This window comes from Dendrobates tinctorius, unplaced genomic scaffold, assembly GCF_039654945.1.
Source record: "Dendrobates tinctorius isolate UK_male_01 unplaced genomic scaffold, ASM3965494v1 ptg000126l, whole genome shotgun sequence".
Lineage (NCBI taxonomy): Eukaryota > Metazoa > Chordata > Amphibia > Anura > Dendrobatidae > Dendrobates > Dendrobates tinctorius.
The window spans coordinates 29362805-29383866 of NW_027361794.1; the positions used below are offsets into that span (position 1 = coordinate 29362805).

A 21062-nucleotide genomic window follows, 5' to 3' on the forward strand; every position below is an offset into this window, starting at 1 on the left:
TAAAACTATTCCAACATTATGAACAAAAAAAAGGCTTCTCCCCTATGTGACATCTCTGATGTTTATTAACAGTTGATTTCCAAGTAAAATATTTCCTACATTAAGAAAATGAAAAAGGTTTCTCCCCTGTGTGACTGCTGTGATGCTTAACAAAATATGATTTGTGCGCAAAATATTTCCCACATTCTGAACAGGAAAAAGGTTTCTCCCCTGTGTGGGTTCTATGGTGAATAACCAAATTTAATTTCCGGTTAAAACATTTCCCACATTCTGAACAGGAAAAAGGCTTCTCCCCTGTGTGAATTCTCTGGTGATTAACTAAATCTGATTTCTTGTTAAAACATTTCCCACATTCTGTACAAGAAAAAGGCTTCTCCCCTGTGTGGGTTCTATAGTGAGTAACAAAATTTGATTTCTCGTTAAAACATTTCCCACATTCTGAACAGGAAAAAGGCTTCTCCCCTGTGTGGGTTCTTTGATGGCGATCAAGACGTGTTTTCCCTTGAAAACATTTTCCACATTCTGAACATGAAAAAGCTTCTCCACTGTGTGAGTTCTATGGTGAGAAACAAGCAGTGATTTATGTGCAAAACATTTCCCACATTGTGAACATGAAAAAGGTTTCTCTCCTGCGTGAGTTATTTGGTGTGCAACAAGACTCCCTTTTTGGTTAAAACATTTTCCACATTCTGGACAGGAAAAAGGCTTTTCCCCTGCGTGAGTTTTTTGGTGTTGAACAAGATTCCCTTTCTGGTTAAAACATTTTCCACATTCTGAACAGGAAAAAGGCTTCTCCCCTGTGTGAGTTCTTTGGTGCTTAACAAGATTCCCTTTCTGGTTAAAACATTTTCCACATTCTGAACATGAAAAAGGCTTCTGCCCTGTGTGCGTTCTATGGTGTGTAGCACAAAGTGATTTCTTGTTAAAACATTTCCCACATTCTGAACATGAGAATGACTTCTTTGCTTTAGGAGCAGTTTGTTTTGTAATGCCTCTTTTGTGACTTTGATTTTCCTTAGTAGTCAGTAATGAATCAGAAGATGGGACCTGTTTCATAGGATCAGATGACAGATCTTTGCTGTGAATGGATGATGCTATATCTGGAGTAACAGCAATCACTTCAGTTGTATCTTGTAGGATCTTAAGATCATCAAATTTAAAAATTGAAGATGTCAGCTGTCCCTCTGATCTCCTGGTACAGTCATCTAAGATAAAAAAAAACATTTTTTTTAAATAAAATATCCTTGAGTTTTATATTTTTGATCATTTCTACTTAAACTGTACATAAAAATGGCAAGTTATGTAAAAAACTTTAATTATTTACCAAGACAATGACAGTTCACAGTCTAATAGTAACCTTGTTGGATGAGCCAGTAGTGTGTGGTGTTCAACTGTTTGTTCATTCTGCCTCCCAAATATCAAATAAAAAGAAATCAATCAATGATATGTAGGCGAAAATAATACCAATTTTCATCTCACAAAAAACAAGTCCCCACTCAGGTCCATCATCTGTCAATGGAAAAACAGATAAGGCATGTGATGTACAATGTCTGTGAGGTATGGGGTTTTGTCCACAAAATATGATGTTTTCTGTTGTAACTTTCCAGAAAGATCCGGCAGATATGACAATCCAGGCTGCTAGCTCTGCAGCTTCATTCCTCCTCCCTTCACACACACACAGAGCAGTGCCACCCCCCCTCCTCTACAGCCTGTGTTCGCACTAGTAATAGGAGACCCCCCTGCTGTTACAACCATTTGTTTCCTTCTCTCCTCTTCAGAGCGGGAAAAACTTCTTTGTTTGAAACGAATAAAACTATGAGAGACTATACCATAAGAACCAAATACCCTAGAGATATGAAAATCACATTTTTGTAATCCGGACGGTCACAGCGTCGCTACCGTGGTTCTGGCGAAGCGTAATCCTTTCAGAACCTGAGATATGTGTTCCAGCTAAACGGTGTATCAGAACTACTGCATATTTGGTCTTGAATTATTGTACTCAACAAATCACAACCAATGATGCCCTATATGTGTCTGTGCGGGCTGCCCCCACGGAGTTATGATTAGTATAAGTTTTCTAGTGTAATTCTACATCCAAAAGAGAGAGGTGGGATTAACCCAGCATGCATCTCTCCGTGATGTCACATAGCAAGTCTTTAAAGCATTTCCTGGACAAAACCAGAGCAGAACAGCTCAAGTCGTCGTGCTAGAAAGACCCAGATGAGCGGAGAAGTGCAGCTCCGCCTCCACCCACCTTAGCCGCATGGTCTGCCTAACAACAATATGGAACCGTGAGTATAATCTCTTTGTTTTCTCCACTTTTATTTTATACCTGTACTGTACATATTTTATGTCTCAATTTTATAGCAACTTTTATCTGTAATCACTGTCCTCTTTCGGAAAATAAATGAAATAATTATTTAGATCTGTCTCTATGCTCTAAGACTCGAACTATACGCCTTTGATAGATAATGGCTACTAATTCAAGGGGTGTGCCACGGACCCTCTTAATTTAACACTGTGAATTAAGTAACCGTGACTGGTGGCAGCGCGTTGTGCACGGCTATTGCGGCTTGCTGGCAGTCTAGAAGGGTCTTATAGAGCTGAATAAGGGTCTGCGGCACCAGCATTCATAATTCCCTTACTGCAGAAGCCTAATTGCCGGTTCACAACAGGCAGCCCGTCCGGCGACCAATTATCCTAGGTGCAGTTCCCTGACTGACCTGAGGGTAAGGGGGGTGCCGGAGAGCTGCAAGTTCAAAAGTGGAACTGAGAAAGTGGGATATACATAAATCCCCGCAGTACTTGGAAGATTGATAGCAGTGGTGGGGCATCCAAATTAAACTCCCCCTGCGGCAAATTGTAGAGCGAGATTAGCTTGCTGGATATTTTTGGTCACATGGTGCCAGTGTTGGGATAACTAAGATAAGCCCCACTGCGCCTGTGATAGCCGTGTGCCGGCATTGTGTCACGCCCCTCCGTCCGCTGATACACCGGTGTCAGTGGTGGGATTGTGACAGTGGTGACACAGGGTCCGCTGTCCGTCGCGTTTTGGTGGCAGCGGGACCCCCGTTAGTGTCGCCCGTAAGTGGATGAACGGCGGTGGGCTGTTCGTCACATATTGGTGGCAGAGCGGTGGGATAATCCTAGAGCATTAGTGATTTGGTTTGAGCAATCATTCCTCTCACTAAAGACCTGCACGGTTCCTGCGGGAATCCTGCATCATAGGTTTTGGAGAACAGACTCAGTGGTTACTAGTCCTGAGACATTAGTGTGTACTTGCAAGTATTCCCTCCCTTTTTCTCCGTTTTTCTTTTCTGTCTTTTATTTGGCAACCATGGCTACGATGGGAGCAGAGTGGTATAAGCAGCATAACAAGGCATCTCTTATTGCCCTCTGCGGGGTGTGGCGGATCGACACCACGAACAAAAAACAAAGCCCAAATGATCGCGGCTCTGGTGCAACGGGAAAACGACCAGAGCCCAGCGAACGCAGAAGCGGGCTCAAGTAACAATGGGGCTGCAGCAGAGGCTCCACTCATGAGCGCTGGCCCCACATTCAACCATAACGGGGTGGACCCCTATCTGCAAATGGCCTTGGACGAACTCCCTGCCGAAGACAGTGAGGGTCGTCTGACACTGATCCGGCAATATCGGCAGGAGGCCCAGGCCGAGCGTCAAGCCCAGGCTGAGAGAGCCGAACGTGAGCGTCAATCCCAGGCTGAGAGAGCTGAGCGCCATGCAGAAGCTCAGAGGGCCCATGAGCTGTAGATGCTCCAGCGGGGGTGGAATGCCCCCACAGCCCGAACCAGTGAGCCCAGCAGCGTCCAGACTCCTAAACCCCGGACAGAGCATTTTCCCGTGATGGAAAAGGACGGGGACTTGGACACGTTTCTGCGAGCCTTTGAGAAAGCCTGCAGACAGTACCGACTGCCTGAAGACCAATGGGCCAGGTACTTGACCCCAGGGCTAAAAGGCAAAGCTCTGGAGGCGTTTGCTTCTCTTCCGCAAGCGCATGATGATGCCTATCGCGCCATAAAAGAGGCGCTGATCGCCAAATATCGGCTGACACCTGAGGTATACCGAAAGAAGTTCCGACACCTCCAACGTGGCCCACATGATAGCTACAGTGATGTGGTGCAAGGACTCAGGACCCACTTTGACCAGTGGATCCATGGACTGTCCGTTGAAACCTTTGAGCAGCTACGGGACCTGATGATCAAAGACCAGTTCCTGCATCTCTGCCCAGCTGAGGTCCGACAGTTCATCCTGGACCGCGAACCAACGAACGCGGACAAAGCGGCGCAGATCGCCGACAACCACGAGGCCAACCGGAAGCCCGAGACGCGGAGGCCAGTCGCCACCAGCTGGAAAGGGGGTAAGCCAGCAACCAACCCCAATGCCCCAGCTAGCCGTCCCTCCGGAGGCCCTGTCCCTGTTGCCAACAACAGGCCGGCTACTGACAGTCGCCTGTGTCACCACTGCCAGCGGCCTGGTCACTTCTTTTACGCCTGTCCGAACAGGCCGAAGAACCCCCCAGCCAAGGCCCCCGGGCCCAACGCCTCTGTTCTTTTGGTGGGAGGTGTGGTTGGGAGGGCTGACGACAACGTTCAACTTGTTCAGGTGGGGGCCCATCTTGCTACAGGCCTCAAGGACACCGGGGCTGAACGAACCCTCATCCGTCCTGGACTGGCGGCCCCTGAAGAGTTTGTTGAGGGGAAAACCCTGACTGTCACCGGGATTGGAGGCACCCGTTGTCCTTTGCCAGTGGCACGAGTTTATCTCGATTGGGGTGCTGGGAGCGGGTTGAGGGAGGTGGGAGTGTCTGAAAACCTGCCCACTGATGTTTTATTGGGGACTGACTTGGGGCGGATGGTTGCATACTACGTCAGGAGTGGTGCTGTGCAGTGCATATATGCAGGACAGGAGTGGTACTGTGCAGTTGCGACGCCTCCTGTCTGATTTCACGGTAGGTCTAGAGGGAGTAGTCCTGCTGCCTAAGGCTACTTCTGTGACTATTTTTACCGTGACAGTTTCGCTGTTATTCTGTGTCCCCGAACAGACGTAGCGTGTCACTTTATTCTTTTCCCTGCAGCTCTGTGAGCATAACAGAGCTCTCTTCTGTGCACTTAGAGTGCAGTTAACCCCGTGCACATTACCGCCATAGTGCTCTGCCTCTCTAGCAGCGGTTATATCACCTGGCGCACGGTGGACCCCGGGCGGCGAACACGTTTATTTATATTTTTTTAAGCGTGTACCGCCGCCGTAACATAATACTAGCGCCAGGGTCTGGCTAGAGATGGCAGATCAGAAGCAGCTGTTACAGCTTGTGCGTCAGCTCGAGGCTCGTCTTGCTACCCTTGAGAGGTCTCTCGCAGCTGCGCAGGCCACAGATGCTGCCGTCCAGGCACTTACGGACGCGGTAGGGCGTATGTCCATGTCCACCCTTGCGCCGACAGTTACCCGCCTCCCGTTGCCCGATAAATATGCTGGGGATGGAGTCCCTCCTCCATCAGCGGACCCGGGTGCATCTGTAGGAGATGGTCGCGAGCATTTGATGTCGCTGGTTCGTTCGTCGGTGACTTCGTCTACGTGGCAAGCCTATGATGCCGTTAGACCGACTGTCTGGTTACTAGGACACTCCTACATATTTTGAGCAGCACAGCGAGCTGAGTGCCGCCCTGGGGGGAGGCATCTAGGTTTCCGTGACGTGGCCTTCATGTGGAGAGGCATCAGGGGCTTGCAATGGCCGCAAGTTCTACCGGAAGTGGTATCGATTGCAAGAGGAGCCAGGGGTCCTATAATTTTGGATTCTGCACGCGGGGGGAATGATCTATGATCGTACAGGTGGCAGAGCTTCTCACAATGATGCGGGCTGATATGGAACGTTTCCATGGTTTTTTTTTCAGGAATTGGTGCTAGTCTGGTCTGAGATTGTCCCGAGGGCGGTGTGGCAAGGAGCTAGGGATGGTATTGCCGTTGAGCGCACTAGGAGGACCATACACGCCTGTATTTCTAAGATGGTGCGTGAGAGGTTTGGTTGTTAGACACAGACAACTGGAAGGGGATAATGCTGCTTTATTGAGACCTGACGGGGTGCACTTGAACAATATCGGGCTCGATATCTTATCCGGTCTCCAAGATGGCATAGAGCAGGCATTGCTACTGATGGGTGGGGGTCGGAGTCCTGTTTGAGAAACAGGATCCTCCGTGGCGGTGGAGAAGTAATGGCACATAAGTTACGGCTTGCTGGCTGACTTGCCTGCGAATATGGAGTAGGGCATTAGGCAGCGAGCGCGTTTTTAAGAAAGCTAAGTGCCTTTTCAAATGGTTGGTAAGAAAACATTTAATAAAGCTGTGACTGACCTTCACCCATCACTTGGTCTCTGAGTTTTGATTTGTATGGTTAAGTGGGGCTGAGGAAATGCGCCAAGGGGTTGTTTAGCCCTATGTCAACACAGTCATACAGGAGGAGAGGTACTGTGCAGTATATACATATACAGGAGTGGTACTGTGCAGTGTATATATATACAGGAGTGGTACTGTGCAGTATATACATATACAGGAGTGGTACTGTGCAGTGTATATATACAGGAGGAGTGGTACTGTGCAGTATATACATATACAGGAGTGGTACTGTGCAGTGTATATATACAGGAGGAGTGGTACTGTGCAGTATATACATATACAGGAGTGGTACTGTGCAGTGTATATATACAGGATGAGTGGTACTGTGCAGTATACACATATATAGGAGTGGTACTGTGCAGTGTATATATACAGGAGGAGTGGTACTGTGCAGTATATACATATACAGGAGTGGTACTGTGCAGTGTATATATACAGGATGAGTGGTACTGTGCAGTATATACATATATAGGAGTGGTACTGTGCAGTGTATATATACAGGAGGAGTGGTACTGTGCAGTACATACATATACAGGAGTGGTACTCTGCAGTGTGTATATATACAGGTGGAGTGGTACTGTACAGTATATACATATACAGGAGTGGTACTGTGCAGTGTATATACACAGGAGGAGTGGTACTGTGCAGAGTATATATAAAGGAGGAGTGGTACTGTGCGGTATATACATATACAGGAGTGGTACTGTGCAGTGTATATATACAGGACAGGAGGAGTTGTACTGTGCAGTGTGTATATATACAGGAGGAGTGGTACTGTGCAGTGTGTATATACAGGAGGAGTGGTACTGTGCAGTGAATATATACAGGACTGGAGTGGTACTGTGCAGTGTATATATACAGGACAGGAGGAGTGGTACTGTGAAGTGTATATATATATATATATACAGGAGGAGTGGTACTGTGCAGTGTGTATATACAGGAGGAGTGGTACTGTGCAGTGTATATATACAGGACAGAAGGAGTGGTACTGCGCAGTATATATATACAGGAGGAGTGGTACTGTGCAGTGTATATATACAGGAGTGGTACTGTGCAGTGTATATATACAGGAGGAGTGGTACTGTGCAGTATATACATATACAGGAGTGGTACTGTGCAGTGTATATACACAGGAGTGGTACTGTGCAGAGTATATATACAGGACTGGAGTGGTACTGTGCAGTGTATATATACAGGACAGGAGGAGTGGTACTGTGCAGCGTATATATACAGGACAGGAGTAGTGGTACTGTGCAATGTATATATACAGGAGTGGTACTGTGCAGAGTATATATATACACAGGAGGAGTGGTACTGTGCAGTGTGTATATACAGGAGGAGTGGTACTGTGCAGTGAATATATACAGGACTGGAGTGGTACTGTGCAGTGTATATATACAGGACAGGAGGAGTGGTACTGTGCAGCGTATATATACAGGACAGGAGTAGTGGTACTGTGCAATGTATATATACAGGAGTGGTACTGTGCAGAGTATATATATACAGGAGGAGTGGTACTGTGCAGTGTATATATACAGGAGGAGCGGTACTGTGCAGTGTATATATACAGGACAGGAGGAGTGGTACTGTGCAGTGTATATATACAGGAGGAGTGGTAATGTGCAGTGTATATATACAGGAGGAGTGGTACTGTGCAGTGTGTATATACAGGAGGAGTGGTACTGTGCAGTGAATATATACAGGACTGGAGTGGTACTGTGCAGCGTATATATACAGGACAGGAGGAGTGGTACTGTGAAGCGTATATATACAGGACAGGAGTAGTGGTACTGTGCAGTGTATATATACAGGAGGAGCGGTAATGTGCAGTGTATATATACAGGAGGAGTGGTACTGTGCAGTGTATATATACAGGAGGAGTGGTACTGTGCAGTGTATATATACAGGAGGAGTGGTACTGTGCAGTGTATATATACAGGAGGAGTGGTACTGTGCAGTGTATATATACAGGAGGAGTGGTACTGTGCAGTGTATATATACAGGAGGAGTGGTACTGTGCAGTGCATATATATACAGGGCAGGAGGAGTGGTACTGTGCAGTGTGTATATGCAGGACAGGAGTGGTACTGTGCAGTGTATGTATACAGGACAGGAGTGGTGCTGTGCAGTGTAAATATACAGGACAGGAGTGGTACTGTGCAGTGCATATATACAGGCCAGGAGGAGTGGTGCTGTGCAGTGTATATATACAGGACAGGAGGAGTGGTAATGTGCAGTGTATATATACAGGAGGAGTGGTGCTGTGCAGTGTATATATACAGGACAGGAGGAGTGGTAATGTGCAGTGTATATATACAGGAGGAGTGGTACTGTGCAGTGCATATATACAGGACAGGAGGAGTGGTACTGTGCAGTGTATATATACAGGAGGAGTTGTACTGTGCAGTGTGTATATGCAGGATAGGAGTGGTACTATGCAGTGTGTATATACAGGACACGAGTGGTACTGTGCAGTGTATATATACAGGACAGGAGTGGTGCTGTGCAGTGTATATATACAGGACAGGAGGAGTGGTGCTGTGCAGTGTATATATACAGGAGTGGGACTGTGCCGTGTATATAGACAGGAGTGGTACTGTGCAGTGTGTATATATACAGGACAGGAGTGGTACTGTGCAGTGCATATATGCAGGAGGATGGGTACTGTGCAGTGTATATATAGGAGTGGTACTGTGCAGTGTATATATACAGGAAAGGAGGAGTGATGTCGTGCAGTGTATATATACAGGATTGGTACTGTGCAGTGCATATATACAGGACTGGAGTGGTACTGTGGAGTGTATATATACAGGAGTGGTACTGTGCAGTGTATATATACAGGATTGGTACTGTGCAGCGTATATACACAGGACAGGAGTAGTGGTACTGTGCAGTGTATATATATATAGGAGTGGTACTGTGCGGTGCATATAAACGGGACAGGAGGAGAGGTACTGTGCAGTGCATATATACAGGACTGGAGTGGTACTGTGCAGTGTATATATACAGGAGTGGCGCTGTGCAGTGTATAGATAAAGGAGGAGTGGTACTGTGCAGTGTACATATGCAGGACAGGAGTGGTACTGTGCAGTGTATATATACAGGACAGGAGTGGTATTGTGCAGTGCATATATACAGGACAGGAGTGGTGCTGTGCAGTGTATATATACAGGACAGGAGTTGTACTGTGCAGTGTATATATACAGGAGGAGTGGTACTGTGGAGTGTATATATACAGGACAGGAGTGGTGCTGTGCAGTGTATATATACATCACAGGAGGAGTGGTGCTGTGCAGTGTATATATGCAGGACAGGAGTGGTACTGTGCAGTGTATATATACAGGAGTGGGACTGTGCAGTGTATATAGACAGGAGTGGTACTGTGCAGTGTATATATACAGGACATGAGTGGTACTGTGCAGTGCATATATACAGGACAGGAGTGGTACTGTGCAGTGCATATATACAGGACAGGAGTGGTACTGTGCAGTGTATATAGACAGGAGTGGTACTGTGCAGTGTATATAGACAGGACAGGAGTGGTGCTGTGCAGTGTATATATAGATCACAGGAGGAGTGGTGCTGTGCAGTGTATATATGCAGGACAGGAGTGGGACTGTGCAGTGTATATAGACAGGAGTGGTACTGTGCAGTGTATATATACAGGACATGAGTGGTACTGTGCAGTGCATATATGCAGGACAGGAGGAGTGGTGCTGTTCAGTGTATATATACAGGACAGGAGTGGTACTGTGCAGTGTATATATACAGGACAGGAGTGGTACTGTGCAGTGTATATACAGGAGTGGTGCTGTGCAATGTATATATGCAGGAGTGGTACTGTGCAGTGTGTATATGCAGGACAGGAGTGGGACTGTGCAGTGTATATATACAGGAGTGGGACTGTGCAGTGTATATAGACAGGAGTGGTACTGTGCAGTGTATATATATACACAGGGCATGAGTGGTACTGTGCAGTGCATATATGCAGGACAGGAGGAGTGGTGCTGTGCAGTGTATATATACAGGACACGAGTGGTACTGTGCAGTGTATACAGGAGGAGGGGTACTGTGCAGTGTATATATAGGAGTGGTGCTGTGCAGTGTATATATACAGGACAGGAGTGGTACTGTGCAGTGTATATATACAGGACAGGAGTGGTACTGTGCAGTGTATATATACAGGACAGGAGTGGTACTGTGCAGTGTGTAAAGACAGGAGTGGTACTGTGCAGTGTATATATACAGGAGGAGTGGTACTGTGCAGTGCATATATACAGGACAGGAGGAGTGGTACTGTGCAGTGTATATATACAGGAGGAGTGGTACTGTGCTGTATGTATATGCAGGACAGGAGTGGTACTGTGCAGTGTGTATATACAGGACAGGAGTGGTGCTGTGCAGTGTATATATACAGGACAGGAGGAGTAGTGCTGTGCAGTGTATATATACAGGACAGGAGTGGTACTGTGCAGTGTAAATATACAGGACAGGAGGAGTGGTGCTGTGCAGTGTATGTATACAGGACAGGAGGAGTGGTGCTGTGGAGTGTATATATACAGGACAGGAGTGGTACTGTGCAGTGTATATACAGGAGTGGTACTGTGCAGTGTATATATACAGGAGGAGTGGTACAGTGCAGTGCATATATATACAGGACAGGAGGAGTGGTACTGTGCAGTGTGTATATGCAGGACAGGAGTGGTACTGTGCAGTGTATACAGGACAGGAGTGGTGCTGTGCAGTGTAAATATACAGGACAGGAGTGGTACTGTGCAGTGCATATTTACAGGCCAGGAGGAGTGGTGCTGTGCAGTGTATATATACAGGACAGGAGGAGTGGTACTGTGCAGTGTATATATACAGGAGGAGTGGTACTGTGCAGTGCATATATACAGGACAGGAGGAGTGGTACTGTGCAGTGTATATATACAGGAGGAGTGGTACTGTGCAGTGTATATATACAGGAGGAGTGGTACTGTGGAGTGTATATATACAGGAGGAGTGGTACTGTGGAGTGTATATATACAGGACAGGAGTGGTGCTGTGCAGTGTATATATACATCACAGGAGGAGTGGTGCTGTGCAGTGTATATATACAGGACACGAGTGGTACTGTGCAGTGTATACAGGAGGAGGGGTACTGTGCAGTGTGTATATAGGAGTGGTGCTGTGCAGTGTATATATACAGGAGGAGTGGTACTGTGCAGTGTATATATACAGGACAGGAGTGGTACTGTGCAGTGTATATATACAGGAGTGGGACTGTGCAGTGTGTAAAGACAGGAGTGGTACTGTGCAGTGTATATATACAGGAGGAGTGGTACTGTGCAGTGCATATATACAGGACAGGAGGAGTGGTACTGTGCAGTGTATATATACAGGAGGAGTGGTACTGTGCTGTATGTATATGCAGGACAGGAGTGGTACTGTGCAGTGTGTATATACAGGACAGGAGTGGTGCTGTGCAGTGTATATATACAGGACAGGAGGATTAGTGCTGTGCAGTGTGTATATACAGGACAGGAGGAGTAGTGCTGTGCAGTGTATATATACAGGACAGGAGTGGTACTGTGCAGTGTATATATACAGGACAGAAGGAGTGGTGCTGTGCAGTGTATGTATACAGGACAGGAGGAGTGGTGCTGTGGAGTGTATATATACAGGACAGGAGTGGTACTGTGCAGTGTATATACAGGAGTGGTACTGTGCAGTGTATATATACAGGAGGAGTGGTACTGTGCAGTGCATATATATACAGGACAGGAGGAGTGGTACTGTGCAGAGTGTATATGCAGGACAGGAGTGGTACTGTGCAGTGTATATATACAGGACAGGAGTGGTGCTGTGCAGTGTAAATATACAGGACAGGAGTGGTACTGTGCAGTGCATATTTACAGGCCAGGAGGAGTGGTGCTGTGCAGTGTATATATACAGGACAGGAGGAGTGGTACTGTGCAGTGTATATATACAGGAGTGGTACTGTGCAGTGCATATATACAGGACAGGAGTGGTACTGTGCAGTGCATATATACAGGACAGGAGTGGTACTGTGCAGTGTATATATACAGGAGGAGTGGTACTGTGCAGTGTATATATACAGGAGGAGTGGTACTGTGGAGTGTATATATACAGGACAGGAGTGGTGCTGTGCAGTGTATATATACATCACAGGAGGAGTGGTGCTGTGCAGTGTATATATGCAGGACAGGAGTGGTACTGTGCAGTACATATTTACAGGCCAGGAGGAGTGGTGCTGTGCAGTGTATATATACAGGACAGGAGGAGTGGTACTGTGCAGTGTATATATACAGGAGGAGTGGTACTGTGCAGTGCATATATACAGGACAGGAGGAGTGGTACTGTGCAGTGTATATATACAGGAGGAGTGGTACTGTGCAGTGTATATATACAGGAGGAGTGGTACTGTGGAGTGTATATATACAGGACAGGAGTGGTGCTGTGCAGTATATATACATCACAGGAGGAGTGGTGCTGTGCAGTGTATATATGCAGGACAGGAGTGGTACTGTGCAGTGTATATATACAGGAGTGGGACTGTGCAGTGTATATAGACAGGAGTGGTACTGTGCAGTGTATATAGACAGGACATGAGTGGTACTGTGCAGTGCATATATGCAGGACAGGAGGAGTGGTGCTGTGCAGTGTATATATACAGGACAGGAGTGGTACTGTGCAGTGTATATATACAGGACAGGAGTGGTACTGTGCAGTGTATATACAGGAGTGGTGATGTGCAATGTATATATGCAGGAGTGGTACTGTGCAGTGTGTATATGCAGGACAGGAGTGGGACTGTGCAGTGTATATATACAGGAGTGGGACTGTGCAGTGTATATAGACAGGAGTGGTACTGTGCAGTGCATATATGCAGGACAGGAGGAGTGGTGCTGTGCAGTGTATATATACAGGACAGGAGTGGTACTGTGCAGTGTATATATACAGGACAGGAGTGGTACTGTGCAGTTTATATACAGGAGTGGTGCTGTGCAATGTATATATGCAGGAGTGGTACTGTGCAGTGTGTATATGCAGGACAGGAGTGGGACTGTGCAGTGTATATATACAGGAGTGGGACTGTGCAGTGTATATAGACAGGAGTGGTACTGTGCAGTGTATATAGACAGGGCATGAGTGGATAGTGCAGTGCATATATGCAGGACAGGAGGAGTGGTGCTGTGCAGTGTATATATACAGGACACGAGTGGTACTGTGCAGTGTATATATACAGGAGGGGTACTGTGCAGTGTATATACAGGAGGAGTGGTGCTGTGCAGTGTATATATACAGGAGGAGTGGTACTGTGCAGTGTATATATACAGGACAGGAGTGGTACTGTGCAGTGCATATATACAGGAGTGGGACTGTGCAGTGTGTATAGACAGGAGGAGTGGTACTGTGCAGTGCATATATACAGGACAGGAGGAGTGGTACTGTGCAGTGTATATATACAGGACAGGAGGAGTGGTGCTGTGGAGTGTATATATACAGGACAGGAGTGGTACTGTGCAGTGTATATATACAGGAAAAGTGGTACTGTGCTGTGTGTATATGCAGGACAGGAGTGGTACTGTGCAGTGTGTATATACAGGACAGGAGTGGTGCTGTGCAGTGTATATATACAGGACAGGAGGAGTGGTGCTGTGCAGTGTATATATACAGGACAGGAGGAGTGGTGCTGTGCAGTGTATATATACAGGACAGGAGGAGTGGTGCTGTGCAGTGTATATATACAGGACAGGAGGAGTGGTGCTGTGCAGTGTATATATACAGGACAGGAGGAGTGGTGCTGTGCAGTGTATATATACAGGACAGGAGGAGTGGTGCTGTGGAGTGTATATATACAAGACAGGAGTGGTACTGTGCAGTGTATATACAGGAGTGGTACTGTGCAGTGTATAAATACAGGAGGAGTGGTACTGTGCAGTGTGTATATGCAGGACAGGAGTGGTACTGTGCAGTGTATATATACAGGAGTGGAACTGTGCAGTGTATATAGACAGGAGTGGTACTGTGCAGTGTATATATATACAGGACAGGAGTGGTACTGTGCAATGCATATATGCAGGACAGGAGTGGTACTGTGCAGTGTATATATACAGGACAGGAGTGGTACTGTGCAGTGCATATATACAGGACAGGAGTGGTACTGTGCAGTGTATATATACAGGAGGAGTGGTACTGTGCAGTGTATATATACAGGAGGAGTGGTACTGTGCAGTGTATATATACAGGAGGAGTGGTACTGTGCAGTGTATATATACAGGACAGGAGTGGTGCTGTGCAGTGTATATATACATCACAGGAGGAGTGGTGCTGTGCAGTGTATATATGCAGGACAGGAGTGGTACTGTGCAGTGTATATATACAGGAGTGGGACTGTGCAGTGTATATAGACAAGAGTGGTACTGTGCAGTGTATATAGACAGGACATGAGTGGTACTGTGCAGTGCATATATGCAGGACAGGAGGAGTGGTGCTGTGCAGTGTATATATACAGGACAGGAGTGGTAGTGTGCAGTGTATATATACAGGACAGGAGTGGTACTGTGCAGTGTATATACAGGAGTGGTGCTGTGCAATGTATATATGCAGGAGTGGTACTGTGCAGTGTGTATATGCAGGACAGGAGTGGGACTGTGCAGTGTATATAGACAGGAGTGGTACTGTGCAGTGTATATATATACATGGCATGAGTGGTACTGTGCAGTGCATATATGCAGGACAGGAGGAGTGGTGCTGTGCAGTGTATATATACAAGACACGAGTGGTACTGTGCAGTGTATATATACAGGAGGAGGGGTACTGTGCAGTGTATATAGGAGGAGTGGTGCTGTGCAGTGTATATATACAGGAGGAGTGGTACTGTGCAGTGTATATATACAGGACAGGAGTGGTACTGTGCAGTGTATATATACAGGAGTGGGACTGTGCAGTGTGTATAGACAGGAGTGGTACTGTGCAGTGTATATATACAGGAGGAGTGGTACTGTGCAGTGCATATATACAGGACAGGAGGAGTGGTACTGTGCAGTGTATATATACAGGAGGAGTGGTACTGTGCTGTGTGTATATGCAGGACAGGAGTGGTACTGTGCAGTGTATATATACAGGAGTGGTACTGTGCAGTGCATATATACAGGACAGGAGGAGTGGTACTGTGCAGTGTATATATACAGGAGGAGTGGTACTGTGCTGTGTGTATATGCAGGACAGGAGTGGTACTGTGCAGTTTATATATACAGGAGGAGTGGTACTGTGCAGTGCATATATACAGGACAGGAGGAGTGGTGCTGTGCAGTTTATATATACAGGACAGGAGTGGTACTGTGCAGTGTATATATACAGGACAGGAGGAGTGGTGCTTCCCTGAGGAAGTTGTTTTTCTAGCTCCGAAACGCGCGTCGGGGATAGGACCGACCTTGCTGCTTCCCCCCGTACTTCAGGTATAGTAATGCAGTTTATTAGGTCATTAGTATGACGTGTATTATACATCAATTTTGCATGTGCGCATTTGCACTTTGTCAGGGTATACTTCTTATGAAGGATTGTAGCACTTGCTGTATGATTTGTCTTATTATACTTTATATAACCCCTTAACTCTTATTAGCTATACCATCTAGCTCTGCATTTTACTATCCTGGCGGGGTGTTTGCAGCTTCGTTGGCCCTTCATGACCATTGTGTTCATTTATATGCTGTTCCTTTTCCCTGTCCAAACACTGTGTGTCCATATCTATTAATGTTTTAAATTATCTTTAATAAATATCATAGTTTTATGGATTTTTTGACTGCTTCTTTGTTTGGTACTTTCTATATACAGGAGTGGTACTGTGCAGTGTATATATACAGGAGGAGTGGTACTGTGCAGTGTGTATATGCAGGACAGGAGTGGTACTGTGCAGTGTATATATACAGGAGTGGAACTGTGCAGTGTATATAGGCAGGAGTGGTACTGTGCAGTGTGTATATATACAGGACAGGAGTGGTACTGTGCAGTGGATATATTCAGGACAGGAGTGGTACTGTGCAGTGTATATATACAGGACAGGAGTGGTACTGTGCAGTGCATATATGCAGGAGGAGTGGTACTGTGCAGTGCATATATGCAGGAGTGGTGCTGTGCAGTGTATATATACAGGAGTGGTACTGTGCATTGTATATATACAGGAGTGGAACTGTGCAGTGTATATAGACAGGAGTGGTACTGTGCAGTGTGTATATATACAGGACAGGAGTGGTACTGTGCAGTGGATATATTCAGGACAGGAGTGGTACTGTGCAGTGTATATATACAGGACAGGAGTGGTACTGTGCAGTGCATATATGCAGGAGGAGTGGTACTGTGGAGTGTATATATACAGGAGTGGTGCTGTGCAGTGTATATATACATCACAGGAGGAGTGGTGCTGTGCAGTGTATATATGCAGGACAGGAGTGGTACTGTGCAGTGTATATATACAGGAGTGGGACTGTGCAGTGTATATAGACAAGAGTGGTACTGTGCAGTGTATATAGACAGGACATGAGTGGTAGTGTGCAGTGCATATATGCAGGACAGGAGGAGTGGTGCTGTGCAGTGTATATATACAGGACAGGAGTGGTACTGTGCAGTGTATATATACAGGACAGGAGTGGTACTGTGCAGTGTATATACAGGAGTGGTGCTGTGCAATGTATATATGCAGGAGTGGTACTGTGCAGTGTGTATATGCAGGACAGGAGTGGGACTGTGCAGTGTATATAGACAGGAGTGGTACTGTGCAGTGCATATATACAGGAGTGGTACTGTGCAGTGCATATATACAGGACAGGAGGAGTGGTACTGTGCAGTGTATATATACAGGAGGAGTGGTACTGTGCTGTGTGTATATGCAGGACAGGAGTGGTACTGTGCAGTTTATATATACAGGAGGAGTGGAACTGTGCAGTGTATATAGACAGGAGTGGTACTGTGCAGTGTGTATATATACAGGACAGGAGTGGTACTGTGCAGTGGATATATTCAGGACAGGAGTGGTACTGTGCAGTGTATATATACAGGACAGGAGTGGTACTGTGCAGTGCATATATGCAGGAGGAGTGGTACTGTGCAGTGTATATATACAGGACAGGAGTGGTGCTGTGCAGGGTATATATACAGGACAGGAGGAGTGGTACTGTGCAGTGTATATATACAGGAAAGGAGGAGTGGTACTGTGCAGTGTATATATACAGGACAGGAGTGGTACTGTGCAGTGCATATATGCAGGAGGAGGGTTACTGTGCAGTGTATATATAGGAGTGGTACTGTGCAGTGTATATATACAGGACAGGAGGAGTGGTGCTGTGCAGTGTATATATACAGGACAGGAGTGGTGCTGTGCAGTGCATATATACAGGACAGGAGTGGTGCTGTGCATATATACAGGACAGGAGTGGTACTGTGCAGTGCATATATACAGGACAGGAGGAGTGGTGCTGTGCAGTGTATATATACAGGACAGGAGTGGTACTGTGCAGTGTATATACAGGAGTGGTACTGTGCAGTGTATATGTACAGGAGTGTTACTGTGCAGTGTGTATATGCAGGACAGGAGTGGTACTGTGCAGTGTATATATACAGGAGTGGGACTGTGCAGTGTATATAGACAGGAGTGGTGCTGTGTATATACATATACAGGAGTGGTACTGTGCAGTGTATATATACAGGAGTGGGACTGTGCAGTGTATATAGACAGGAGTGGTACTGTGCAGTGTATATACAGGACAGGAGTGGTACTGTGCAGTGCATATATGCAGAACAGGAGTGGTACTGTGCAGTGTATATATACAGGACAGGAGTAGTACTGTGCAGTGCATATATGCAGGAGGAGGGGTACTGTGCAGTGTATATATAGGAGTGGTGCTGTGCAGGGTATATATACAGGAGGGGTACTGTGCAGTGTATATATACAGGAGGGATACTGTGCAGTGTATATATACAGGAGGAGGGGTACTGTGCAGTGTATATATACAGGAGGAGGGGTACTGTGCAGTGTATATATAGGAGGAGTGGTACTGTGCAGTATATACATATACAGGAGTGGTACTGTGCAGTATATACATATACAGGAGTGGTACTGTGCAGTATATACATATACAGGAGTGGTACTGTGCAGTGTATATATACAGGAGTGGTACTGTGCAGTATATACATATACAGGAGTGGTACTGTGCAGTGTATATATATACAGGATGAGTGGTACTGTGCAGTATCTGTATCCAACATTCTGCCCCAGCTCACAGCCTGCCCCCATGTCCAGCATTCTGCCTCAGTCTCCAGCATTCTGCCCCATGTCCAGAATTCTGCCCCAGCGTCCAGCATTCTTCTGCCCCATGTCCAGAATTCTGCCCCAGCGTCCAGCATTCTTCTGCCCCATGTCCAGCATTCTGCCCCGTCTCACAGTCTGCCCTCATATCCAGCATTCTGCCACCAGCGTCCAGCATTCTGTCCCCAGCGTCCAGCATTCTGCCCCCAGCGTCCAGCATTCTGCCCCCAGCGTCCAGCATTCTGCCCCCAGTGTCCAGCATTCTGCCCCCAGTGTCCAGCATTCTGCCCCCAGTGTCCAGCATTATGCCCCAGGCTCCCTGGATAGCCGCTCTCAAAAAAAAAAATTCTTACCTTGTTATCTGGCTGTGCTCCAGCGGCGAGGCTCCCTCCCTCTCCCAGTCCCACGTGGCACACTGACTGAATGAGGAAGTGGAGGAGCAGAGCAGTGTGTGACGTCAGGTGAGGGCGGAGCTGTGGCTGGACCATTGTGCAGGGGGGGATTTCGGCACTGGCTGGACCATGGTGCGGGGGGGGGGCCTGCCCGAGGGGCCCGGCAGGCGCTGAGTCTGAATTTAAAATATAGCTGCAGAAGCCTGTATAAAATGTAGGGGGGCCCCAGCGCGGATCGGGCTGCCAGCATGGTCGGGCCCCCCTAATCACCGGGCCCCATACACATGTAAGGCCTGTCATGCCCTGATGGCGGCCCTGGTTTCAGGATGCTTGACAGTTGGCATGAGACAAGACTGGTGGTAGCGCTCACCTGGTCTTCTCCGAATAAGCCGTTTTCCAGATGTCCCAAACAATCGAAAAGGGGATTCATCAGAGAAAATGACTTTACCCCAGTCCTCAGCAGTCCACTCCCTGTACCTCTTGCAGAATATCAGTCTGTCCATGATGTTTTTTCTGGAGAGAAGTGGCTTCTTTGCTGTCCTCCTTGAGACCAGGCCTTGCTCCAAGAGTCTCCGCCTCACAGCGTGTGCAGAAGCACTCACACCTGCCTGCTGCCATTCCTGAGCAAGCTCTGCACTGCTGGTAGTCCGATCCCACAGCTGAAGCACTTTTCAGAGACGGTCCTGGCGCTTGCTGGTCTTTCTTGGGCGCCCTGGAGCCTTTTTGGCAACAAGGGAACCTCTCTCCTTGAAGTTCTTGATGATGCGATAGATTGTTGACTGAGGTGCATTCTTTCTAGCTGCGATACTCTTCCCTGTTAGGCCATTTTTGTGCAGTGCAATGATGACTGCACGTGTTTCTTTAGAGATAACCATGGTTAACAGAAGAGAAACAATGATGCCAAGCACCAGCCTCCTTTTAAAGTGTCCAGTGGTGTCATTCTTACTTAATCATGACAGATTGATCTCCAGCCCTGTCCTCATCAACACCCACACCTGTGTTAATGGAGCAATCACTGAAACAATGTTAGCTGGTCCTTTTTAAGGCAGGGCTGCAATGATGTTGAAATGTGTTTTGGGGGATAAAGTTAATTTTCTAGGCAAATATTGACTTTGCAAGTAATTGCTGTTAAGCTGATCACTCTTTATAACATTCTGGAGTATATGCAAATTGCCATTAGAAAAAATGAAGCAGTAGACTTTGTAAAAATTATTATTTGTGTCATTCTCAAAATTTTTAGCCATGGCTGTACAGACCAAAGTTTGGACACACCTTCTCATTCAAAGAGTTTGCTTTATTTTCATGACTATGAAAATTGTAGATTCACTCTGAAGGCATCAAAGCTATGAATTAACACATGTGGAATTATATAATTAACAAAAAAGTGTGAAACAACTGAAAATGTGTCTTATATTCTAGGTTCTTCAAAGTAGCCACCTTTTGCTTTGATTACTGCTTTGCACACTCTTGGCATTCTGTTGATGAGCTTCAAGAGGTAGTCACTGGAAATGGTCTTCCAACAGTCTTTAAGGAGTTCCCAGAGATGCTTAGCACTTGTTGGCCCTTTGGCCTTCACTCTGCGGTCCAGCTCACCCCAAACCATCTCGATTGGGTTCAGGTCTGGTGACTGTGGAGGCCAGGTCATCTGGCGTAGCACCCGATCACTCTCCTTCTTGGTCAAATAGCCCTTACACAGCCTGGAGGTGTGTTTGAGGTCATTGTCCTGTTGAAAAATAAATGATGGTCCAGCTAAACACAAACCGGATGGAATAGCATGCCGCTGCAAGATGCTGTGGTGGCCATGCTGGTTCAGTATGCCTTCAATTTTGAATAAATCCCCAACAGTGTCACCAGTAAAGCACCCCCACACCATCACACCTCCTCCTCCATGCTTCACGGTGGGAACCAGGTATGTAGAGTCCATCCGTTCACCTTTTCTGCGTCGCACAAAGA

The 21062-nt window shown here is 46.7% G+C and overlaps 1 protein-coding gene across 1 annotated transcript in view; it reads right to left on the minus strand.

The window, feature by feature from the left end:
- LOC141047128 (uncharacterized) overlaps positions 1 to 21062 on the minus strand; it is a 34759-nt gene that overhangs the window by 10666 nt on the left and 3031 nt on the right. The window contains exon 2 of the mRNA XM_073542090.1: positions 1048 to 1205. The gene's annotated coding sequence lies outside the window, so the exon portion shown is untranslated. The remainder of the gene's footprint in view (positions 1 to 1047; positions 1206 to 21062) is intronic.